Raw genomic sequence first — 10,976 nt, forward strand, 5'->3', positions numbered from 1 at the left:
TGCTCCTTTTTCTCATAGGCGAAGCGTTTACACTCCAGAGCAGAAGGTGGCGGTACTGCGACCAAAGCCAACCACCAGTAGTAAACAAGAAGAAGAAGAAGCGTAGCAGCGTAGCCGGGTGTAGCAGAGAAAAAAATCTGTTGTTGTGGAGAATTGTGTGGGTATGGCGAGTGGGAAAGAACAGGAGTTGGAAGACGCGCCAGCAGCACTTTATAGGTCTGCTGTATGGGACCACTTTGCATTTAGAGTGACCTACGATGACGGTGGAAAGAAAGTTTTGGATAAAAACATTGTGCTAGAATTGAGCAACACATTTTGTTTATGCTAACAGCAACACGACCAACATGTCATGCTAACAATCAACATATACCGAACCGAAAACCGTGAACACGAAACCGCGAACCGAACCGTGGATTTTGTGAACCGTTCCACCCCTAATATATATAAATGTATAGTATAGTATAATATGGAGCGTATTATTAGTCTGTCTATCTCAGACTGACTGTAAGATATTGACTAAATTAGCCGTCGATATTGTGTCTAACGTTAGAAAATAGAAAGTAATTCACTGTGAAATGTAAATGTAGTAATTGTTAAGTGGATGACACTGTAGTTAGTTGTAATTCTCATTTGAAAATGTGTTCATGTGTGCATACATATTTGTATGTGTAGTTTTTTCAAATTAGTAGATGTAATTACCATAACAATGTGATCAATACATGTATTTTAGATGGACATAATCAATTCAGCACGTTTGGCACATCTTTATAATTATGCTAAATTAACACATTAGTTATATTGTGATGGATTTGTACAATATGTTATATTACATGATTTATAGACTTCATTGACTTCATAATGACTATGCAAAATTATGTGCCTATATATTCTAAGTGAAAGTTTATCTACTGATGCTATGAAACAGCCAGTGTGTGTCAAAGTGATGAATTTTCTCCCCCTGAAAATGAGTTCGTCATCGTTGTTCGATGCTGTAGCGCACATATTGTTTATATTAAGACCGGTTTAACTAGGGAGTACCAATATGGCGGCCGGTGGCTTCACTTTAACCCTGTACTACCAACGGGTAATCCAGTGAATTAAATAGAGATCAGTGGTCGAGCCCATAGAGCTAAACACTGTATCGATGTGCAAGGAAGTCATGTGACCGATACAGGAGCTGTTTCTAACTGACTGATTCACTAAACTGTGTTTTAAAATTTTTCTGTCAAGATGATGCTAAAAAAAATAATTTGGGAAAAGCCTAAAAGGAATAGGAACGTTTCAGCTGTTTTTCTTTTAAATTTCTCGTTGTGTCAGCCGCTTCCTCTCAGTTATCACTCAATTTATTTGAAATAAAGTTTCAAAAAAAAAATATTTTCAAATAGACTCTTGGTTTATTTACTGTCTTTACTGCACTTATTGTTTTAAAATTCTGACTTAAAATCCTAGTCCACAAGCATCCTCAGTCACATTTTCCCTAAATATTCAAGTGATGTTTACTAAAAATATCAGAGATATTTTTAATTTAAACATAGATATAAAATACTGTAATACAATATAACCTACAATAACTTAAATCATTTTATTAGGTCATCAAATCAATTCAGTGCAGTCTGTCAAATAAGCTGTTTGTAGTGTCTTTAAATGTCCAGCAGGTGTCAGTATTCAGTCAGAAAGTATCAATAAGTTTGGTAATGTGTCAAAACGCTTGAAGATGCCTCATTAACTCATCACTAGCTTCTTCTCTCTGAGGTTAAACTGAAATATTTGGTAGAAATGAGTCCTGAAAGATGGAAGACCTTCTGGTTTTTGTTTTGCTGTGTAAACATTCAGAATGATTAAACACTTTTAATGGGCTTTGTTGCCTCTGAATTCAGTGTTTAGTTTTAATTTATGAGCCTCTGTCTTTCCTAACGCACTGTCACCTATTATGGCCTCTGGATTCACAGACTATTTATCCGTCTCTGCTGATCTTTCTTTAAGTTTATTTGAAGGTGAGGATTTTTGCTGACTTTAAAGGAAGTCCGGTCAGCGATGAATTGTCAATGAATCATTATTTATACCTAAAACTAATAGCGATTTTAATTTAGTGTTAATCAGTAACAAAAAAGAAACTACTTTTCATTGCAATTACTGAGTCTGGGAGCGGCCATTTTTGCCCAAATACAGTAACCCCTCCCTCCTCTTCCAGCAGTGACGTCACGGTGCGGTAAGCCTAGCGCCATTCTCCCCGCTTTACAAGCTAAATCAATGGGAACTACTAGACACATCTGCAATCAACAACAATTATTGAAGATTTCCAGAGGACTTCACCATTGAAATTCACCAGAGCTATAGTGAAACTGACAATTTGCCCACGTGCATGGCAGCTGGATGCTGGACAAAAAAAATCCATTAGGTGGCGGTAGTGTTCTTTGATAAACATGGATGCCTCCAGTAAAGCACATTCAAATAAAAATGAATTAATTAAAAATACTTATTTATTGAACAGTATGTAACAATTTCATATTTAAAGTACTTTCTGAGCATTGAGTTCTGAATATGACTTTTCCTTTAAGTGTTTTTCTGTATTGTTTCTCGAACTTATGCATGGGGTATTGCTGCTACTGTTGTGTTTTTCTGATTAAATAGTGAAAATAAAAATGTTTGTCCTCACTTCTATTTTGCATTCAATAAAAACCTAAAGAGGCACATTAGGAACCTTATGATGCTGTGCAATTTTTATTTTATTCAATTAAAAAATGTCAGCATTTCGATTTTAATTGGGTCCATATTCTGTGTTTCTCAGTAGTTCCATTTCCCCCCACTGCATGCAGATCTGAGCAAACCACCATTAAAGTACTCTATGTGTTTGGCCAACAGTGGTCCTTGAGGATCACTGCCCTGCATGTTTTAAATGTTTCCAAGCTTTTACCTGATATCAATTTACAGCAAAAGAATGGTTCATAAGGGTCAAGTGGGATGAAGCAGAGAAACGTCTAAAACATGCAGGAACATGAGCCTCGAGGACTAGGGTTTGAAAAGCACTGTAGCATCAGTAGAAAGGAGCACCCATATCGAACAAAAAGATGTTCAGGGTCTGGTTCTAGGGGTGTAAATCACACCATCATGGCGATTCTATTCTACTCAAGAATAGACCATGATTCCATTTGATTATTTGGGTCTTTTTTTTTTTACCTTACAGGCTGGACAATGTTTCAAATTTGAAATAAATCAATGAAAGCTGTAATATCGTTATGCATTTTATTCCAGAAACAACAGCAAATATCAGATGCTACAAAGTTGTACTCCACCTAGGCCTACTGTATAAAAACCTCATTCACTGAAAAATAATAATGCCTGTGTTATAGATTCTGAAAGGCCTTGTATCAAAAAATACTGCAAGCAGAAAGAGGGTGTGGCTAAAGGAAGCGAGGTAGGAGGGCAAAATAGGTTTAGCGCCACCGCAGCACGGGAGTCAGAATTACATCTAGGAGCAAATGGATAAAAGACTGGAGAAAAACAAAAAACAAAACATGAATCAATACTCTTGTGGGTTTTTCGATGGATCGGCTCGTTGGCTGTTGGATTGATGCATCGATACAAAACGATTATTATTTACACCCCTATCTGCAGAGATGGCAAAAGTACTCACTTTCCGTACTTGAGTAAAAGTACAGATACTTGTGTTAAAAAATACTCTGGTAAAAGTGGAAGTACTGATTAAACTTCTTTACTCAAGTAAAAGGAACAAAGTACAGGCTTGTAAATTTAGTTAAAGTATAAAAGTAAAAGTAGAAACCACTTTTTTCATGCCGTTGCCTACATTTTAAATGGATGTCTGCCAAGAGGACTAGATCTCCGTTGTGTTCATTTTCAATCATCTCGTCGTCCATGCTACTATGCTAACGCCACCGCCACCAAGCTGCACTGATTTGCCGCCAATGAATACCACCGAATCTGTCGATTCATCTTGTAGTGGTGCGTCAAATGCAACGTAGATTCCCATCCAATTAGATTGAACTTGGTATTGATGACGTGAAAAATAATAACGGTAACTCCATTGAAACGATTCAAAACTAAAGTAACGAGCCAATTTTTTTAAATGTAAGGAGTAGAAAGTACAGATATTTGTGTAAAAATGTAAGGAGTAGAAGTAAAAAGTCACCATAAAAATAAGTAGTAAAGTAAAGTAAAAATATCAGAAAAATCTACTTGAGTACAGTAACGAAGCATTTGTACTTCGTTACTTCCCATCTCTGCCTATCTGGTTCTTTACTGCAGCATAGATCAGGTTTGGAACGTTTCTCAGAAAAGAATGTAAATCATCTCACAGTCTGTCCATCAAACCGACCATATCAGTGCGTTTTTTTTGCACCATGGTTTTTGCACCATGGTTTTTGCACCATGGGATAACCAAGGATACATCAGACCCATCCTTCAAATTGGGCAAAAAGAAGAAGGCATTTGTAGGCTGCATAAGGAGGAGTCTTGGAATCAGACCAGACCTCGACGCTGCACTATGACGTAATTGGCCTTAGATTCTTGCCTTCGGAGGACGCAGCCGATGAATTCAAACAGAGCCGATGTCTCTGAAAGGGCTGTTGTTTAAGGGAATTGTTGGCCTGACTGAATAGGCGAGGTCTTCTGTTCCCCTGTAAAGGAGTTGGGGTTGCAATCAGCCAGGCCAACAATTCCCTTTAACAACCCCCCTTTCAGAGACATAGACAGGTATGGGGCATTGCAGGCTAACAAAGAAGCCCCCATTCCAAAGGGGTGGACCCGTTCATCCGTATCGATTTGCATGTTTTCTAAACAAAAACAAAGCTTTGTTGGGCTGCTGTATAAAACAACTTAATGCTTTTATTGACATTTTGAATCGAAAAATCTTCCTGGATCGGAAGCGAAATGTCTTCAAACTTAGAAACAGTCCAGTGGATTGTTAACTTTTTTGGAATGACTATGACCTGGATGACTGAGAATCTTCACCAGCAGCTGCTCAAATACTCAAACCTTCAGCCTCACCAAGTGCCGTCTTTTTGTGAAGGTCTTTCTGATCCAAGTGACTCTTTTATGACCATCCCTGTGTCTGATGATGAGGGTGGGTCTGATGAAGGAGCTGTATGAGCGGGGCTTCAGCAGCTCCCCCAAGACTGTATGTAAATTGGAGACTTCATTAAATCAGCAAGGGTAAATAGAATATATTGCAAATCATTTGTGGAGATGTTGCAAAAAATGGATGATATGGGGGTTGGATTCAGATCTTCTGGATTCAGATCTGATACAGCAGCTGTAGTTCCATGTCTGACCACCGGAGGTCACCAGTGAACCACCTGAGTTTTCAGTCTTTTCCTGCCAGTTTGTGTTTGAAGAAGCTTGATGCTGAGAACCAGTTTGTAGAAGGAAACTATGGAAAAGTGTTTGAGGAGGAGCGCTGTGGCGGAACAGACAGAAGGACGTTTTTACTGATGGAAATCAAGTGTGTTTGGGAATGTTGCTCTCATAAACGCTCACAATGAAAGCGATCATAAAGGTGACACACAGTCGAGTCACGCCACGTCATCAGCTATGCTAATCTGCATTATTTAAAGAAATTACTGACAATGACGCATTTCACAGTTACCATCTTCTCTGTCTGGTTGATGCAGAAAGAATACCTGCTGCTGGGAGAACAGCGCCTCTGAAGCCACACAAACACCAAACCTTAACAGGGATCCACTTTAATCAAAAGTCTTAATTCAAACCCCTTCTCAACGATTTTCATACAGTGATGCACAGTTTTAACAAGGTGCCCTGCTTGGAGAAAATGATTGATTGGAGGCCATTAGACATGGCATTTTTTTAGGACATCGAGTCACGTGCACCTGCACTCAGCAACTTCCCATTCTCTTTGCTCCAGGGTAGATAAATCGGACCAGAGTAGGTCATCTTCACAGAGCAGATGTGATATGTGCTGCCAAATAAGAAAGATGAAAAGGGGCAAGCTAGAGATGCCTGGGTAAACTCTCAGTGATCCGGGTCATGGAAACCACAGAATAGGCTTAAAGTGGAGGCAACCAGACTCTGTTTCTGCAGTTTCTATAATGTAATACTGCACCTCATAAACAGCGCCATCCCTGGATTGGTTTTGAAAAACTGTTTTTACAAGAACAGGCTTAATTCAGACGCAAAGAAATCTTCTACATGGTTCATTAAGCCAGGTGTACACTGTTGCATGCAGCCACAGCTCATACTTTACGACAAAGCCGCAGGGTTTCGTCATAAAGTATGAGTACACAGATCACGATGCATGTTCAACACGACGTTCTGATGCAATCTACCTATTCAGACTGTACAACTACAAACCACGTGGGACTATGCTCCACAGTGAGATGGAGATACTCGGACTTGTCTATCCAGAAGCCAAACAAGTAGGAGAAGAATATGAAGCTCACTAGAGTGAAACACGCTGCCTTGGCAATTTGTGCAATTTTGTGCTGAAAGCCTTAAAAAGAAAAGGCAACAACGTATTCTTCTACAATGAGCATCGTAAAAAAATTTCTTTGTTTTTAAAAGAACGGGCTTAACTCAGACTCAGTTTTTCAAAACCTACCCAAGGAAGGCTTTTGTTAGCCTACAATGCCCCATAACTGTCTATGGTTGTTTTCGAATTCAGGAGGTGCAGTGTTGAAGAAACTGAAGAAACCAAGTCTGGTTGCCTCCAGTTTAAGCATGTTTTGTGGTTTTCATGACCCGAATCACTGAGAATCAAACATGTTTCACACAATTCCTTATCGGGAGGTGGTTGCGAGAGGCTGATCGTCCCTCATTACCCCCTGTACCCTACACAACGCACAGGCTGAAAGTCGGGCGGAACGGAAATTCTCAGGACTGGAAAGTCGTCCCGAATAGGGCAAAAAAACTGCTTTAGGCTCAGTGTTTGAGGCAATTCAAGCTACATCAGACCCATCCAGGCTGGAAGCTTCATGGCAGGAGACGGCCATGTTGTTTGACTATGGAGAAGCAGCAGAGCAAGGATTCAAAGCCAGGGGCTGTGTTCGCTTTCAGCTGCTAAATCCCCCAAGGACCTGGCCTACCTGGAGCGGGTGAAAATAAGGCCGGAGGAGTTCAGCTATAGATTCAGACAGGTCCATCCATCTCCTTTGAAGACTTGCAAGCATCCGATGCAGGTCCAGCAGATTCCAGAGCAGCTTCTTCCCCCTTACCATTAGGCTGCTGAATGTTGTATGAAGTGAGTCTTAAAAAGAGAAAAGAAAAGTGCTGAATGTTGGAAGCTGTAAATCATATACCAGTCTTATGTTTATATTTTATCACTCCTGCTTTTATTTTATCACTGCTGAACTTTAAAAATGGAAATGTGTTGAGAGCTGTACTGAACGAAATTTCCTTTTGTATACACTCTGTGTGTTGAAAATGACAATAAAGTCTGTCTATGTCTAAGTCCGCCTGTCACTCACTCAGAGTACGCTCTGTTGCCTAGAAAATGTCATAATTCAAACACAAAGCAGGCAAAGAATGGATGCCGAACTTCTTGCTGCTGTTCTCTGTGTTAATAACATTATTGAGGAGCGTCACCAACATCAACACCAACAGCGTCATCTCAGATATCAGACATCTAGTCCCAACACTGGAGGGATATTGGAATCTGTGCTTAAATGTCAGCCAAACCCATTGGCACAGAGACAGATAAAACCTTCAAAAAAACATTACTCGACACATATCTGACTCAATAACCATTTATAACAACTGTTTTCATTCATTTCAGAAGGAACTATTTACATACTTACTGTATATTATATTAAACTGTACGTACAATGTTCCCCACTGTTCAATTCAATTCAGTTTATTTAGATAGTGCCAATTTACAAAACATGGCACTTTACAAAGACAATTTAACCAGATCATAGAGTCAAATTGATTCAAAGTTTTCTATCCAAGGAAAACCAGCTGATTTCATTGACTCATTGACTCAAAGGTAATCCCTCAGACAAAGCATGCATGTAGTGACATTGGAGAGGAAAACCTCCATCAGAACCAGGCTCAGTATGTGCGGCCATCTGCTGAGGCCGACTGGGGTTCAAGGAGACAGAATGAGACATAGAAAAAGAAGCAGAGATACAAAAGGTAACTGTCAACCAGCTCCACAAGTGGCCCCGTCCAGGAAACGAACAGCCAGGCAGACGAGCTCCGAGCCAGCTCTCATGTCATAGGACGAAGAGAGCACATCCAGTTAGTCATAGTCAGAGAAACAGGACCACACTGAAAAACGTGTTGATGACAGCAACACAGCTGATGTATCTCTCCAGGATGGTGTCACAACCAAACAGGAGCAGACTAGTTGAAGCAACTATGAGAAAAAGCAGAGAGAGCAGAACGTTAGAGATTGAACAAATTCTGCAGAGTGGGAGAATAGAGATAAAAATGAAGCTGTCATAGTACAGGACAGAAGGACCCAGTATTCAGAAGAGTCGGACAATGGGAAGTTTCAAAAGTTTTAATGACAGAAATGATAAAACAGAACAGAAATGCAGGCTGCTGAGGATAAGTGGACTGGAGCAGCTTCAGGAGGGGGGCAGGGCACCACCCAATCACTGACTCTCTAGAGGGAGAAACACAGGTAAGTGACCACGATCATCTGACAGCAGATGATTATCCAAGTGAGTCACTTACCTCATTTAACAGTTAAGTCCATCCTCTCCGAGGAAGGCAAGATCCAGCCAATGGATTACCAAACGAGATACGGCTCAGAGTCCAAAGTTTCCCCGATGCAGCAACCCAAGTGAGCAGGCAGGAGACCGATCCAGGTCAGAGAAACAGTTCAGAACTGGACAGTTCTGAGATCCAGTAGTCCATAGTCTGACCAGGGGCTCCGGTTGGAACAGGAACAGTCAGATCCGGGGTTCCAGGAATCCATTGGGGCATGAAGGCAGGTTCAGAGTTCTATGATTCCTGCAGTGAGCTCAGACAGACACCCTCAAATGGAGACAGGCAGGCCCAGTGGTTGAGGGACAGAGACAAGACATGGTACTGGAATTAATGCAGAACTTTAAACTGCACCTTGGAGCCAAATTTACGGGAATTAAAACTGGCCGAGCCAAAACCCTGAGGGCTCCGCGGAGAAGAGTTAAAACAAGACAAACAACTCACTGGCATCCGGGGATGGGAACATGAACCAGGGACTCATGAAACATAGATAACTGACACAAATAACATAGCACACATCAACTAAGAACACACGAATAATGATTCGGATAGATGGGCTCAACAGTATATATATAGCAGAGGGAGCAGGTGAATAAGATAAATGATCATTAGAGAGTGGGGAGGGAACAGCAGGTGAATGAAGTGAATAATCAGATCACCTACCGTGGCTGTGATCATGACAGAAGCGGAGTGATGAAAAAAGGGTCCCTATGTCCTCCAGCAGTCTAAGCCTATAGCAGCATAACTATAGAGATAGCTCAGGATAACCTGAGCAACTCTAACTATAAGCTAGATAAAAAAGGGAAGTTTTAAGCCTACCTTTAAAAGTTGCTTCCACAGGAGAAGAGCCTGATAACTAAAATATCTGCCTCCCATTCTACTTTTAGATATTCTAGAAACCACTAGTAAACCTGCAGACTGAGAGTGAAGTGCTCTGTTACGAAGAAAATTTATCATATTATATTCTAGATTTAACAGTAGGCAAATGAAGGGAAGCCAGGATAGGAGAGATATGATCTCTCTTTTTAATTTTCATTAGAACTCTGGCTGCAGCATTTTGGATCAGCTGAAGGCTTTTAACTACAGTTTGTGGACTTCCTGATAGTAAAGAATTACAATAGTCCAGCCTTGAAGTAACAAATGCATGGACTAGTTTCTCAGCATCACCCCTGGACAGATTTCTTTTTTGCAATATTCCGCAGATGAATAAAGGAAATTCTAGAAACTTCTTTCATGGGATTTAAATGACAGGTCCCGATAAACAGACTTTTTACTTTATTATCTGAGATCAATTTAATCCCATCCAGATGAAGTGACTGGCTAATCAGCTTCTTTTTCAAAGACTCTGCTCCAAAGACTATAACTTCTGTTTTGTCTGCATTCAGGAGCAGGAAGTTAAGAACCATCCAGGTTTTTATGTCTTCAGATTTTTATGTTCGTCGCCAAGTACCTTTTTCCTCTGAGCACAGAGCAGCCACCTTGCTTGGACTCACAATGAATGACAGGAAACCCAAGAAAACATAGGACCCACCGACCAAAACTGTCCCTCAAAACAGGCATTGAGGAACGATATTACGTAATCGGTAGACACATCTGGCCTTCAGAGGAAACAGCCACCGATGGAGTCATCAGTCGTCAGGTAACCATGACGACTGGTTGGAGTCCCAAAGTGTCTCAGTAAGGTTCAAATGAGCTTTCATGGCCAATCAGATCTATAACCCAGCATCTCAGAACCCCTCTTTTTAAATTTGCTTTGTGCAATTGTCAACTTGAATCATGTCAAGCAAGCAGAGCAGAAAAAAAATATATATTGGAACGTTTCCAGAAGAAAATATCTTAAAACTGTTTTAATTTTTTCAAGTGGCAACAAAGGGCTTTACACTAGATGGAGTGGTGTTTTATTTTCCCTCCACATGAATGAGAAGGATTTCTATCCAGACGAACTGTTTAACAACCTGTTGTTGAAAACACATTGGCTTCCAAATACAGCATCCTGTTGGCAGGTCTCACAGCGCCTAAAATACACAGCAACAATCTGTCCAAGTGATGCAACCCGAACGTCTGCATCATCATTGGTCTCATTGTCTTAGTTCAGTCTGGCTCTGTCCTCACAGCTGCACTCCATTCTGTTCCCCTGTCATCCTTGGATTTAGGTCTTAAACACAGTGAGGCCTGCCTGAACAGGGCAGCACAGAAGCTGCGCTGCAAAATCCTACTCTACATAGTTAGATTTATGAATTATGACATTTTCAATTCAGTTCAATTCAATTCATTTTATTTTTATAGTGCCAATT

Source organism: Cyprinodon tularosa, unplaced genomic scaffold (genome assembly GCF_016077235.1).
Source record: "Cyprinodon tularosa strain WSP-4 unplaced genomic scaffold, ASM1607723v1 ctg455, whole genome shotgun sequence".
Taxonomy (NCBI): Eukaryota; Metazoa; Chordata; class Actinopteri; order Cyprinodontiformes; family Cyprinodontidae; genus Cyprinodon; species Cyprinodon tularosa.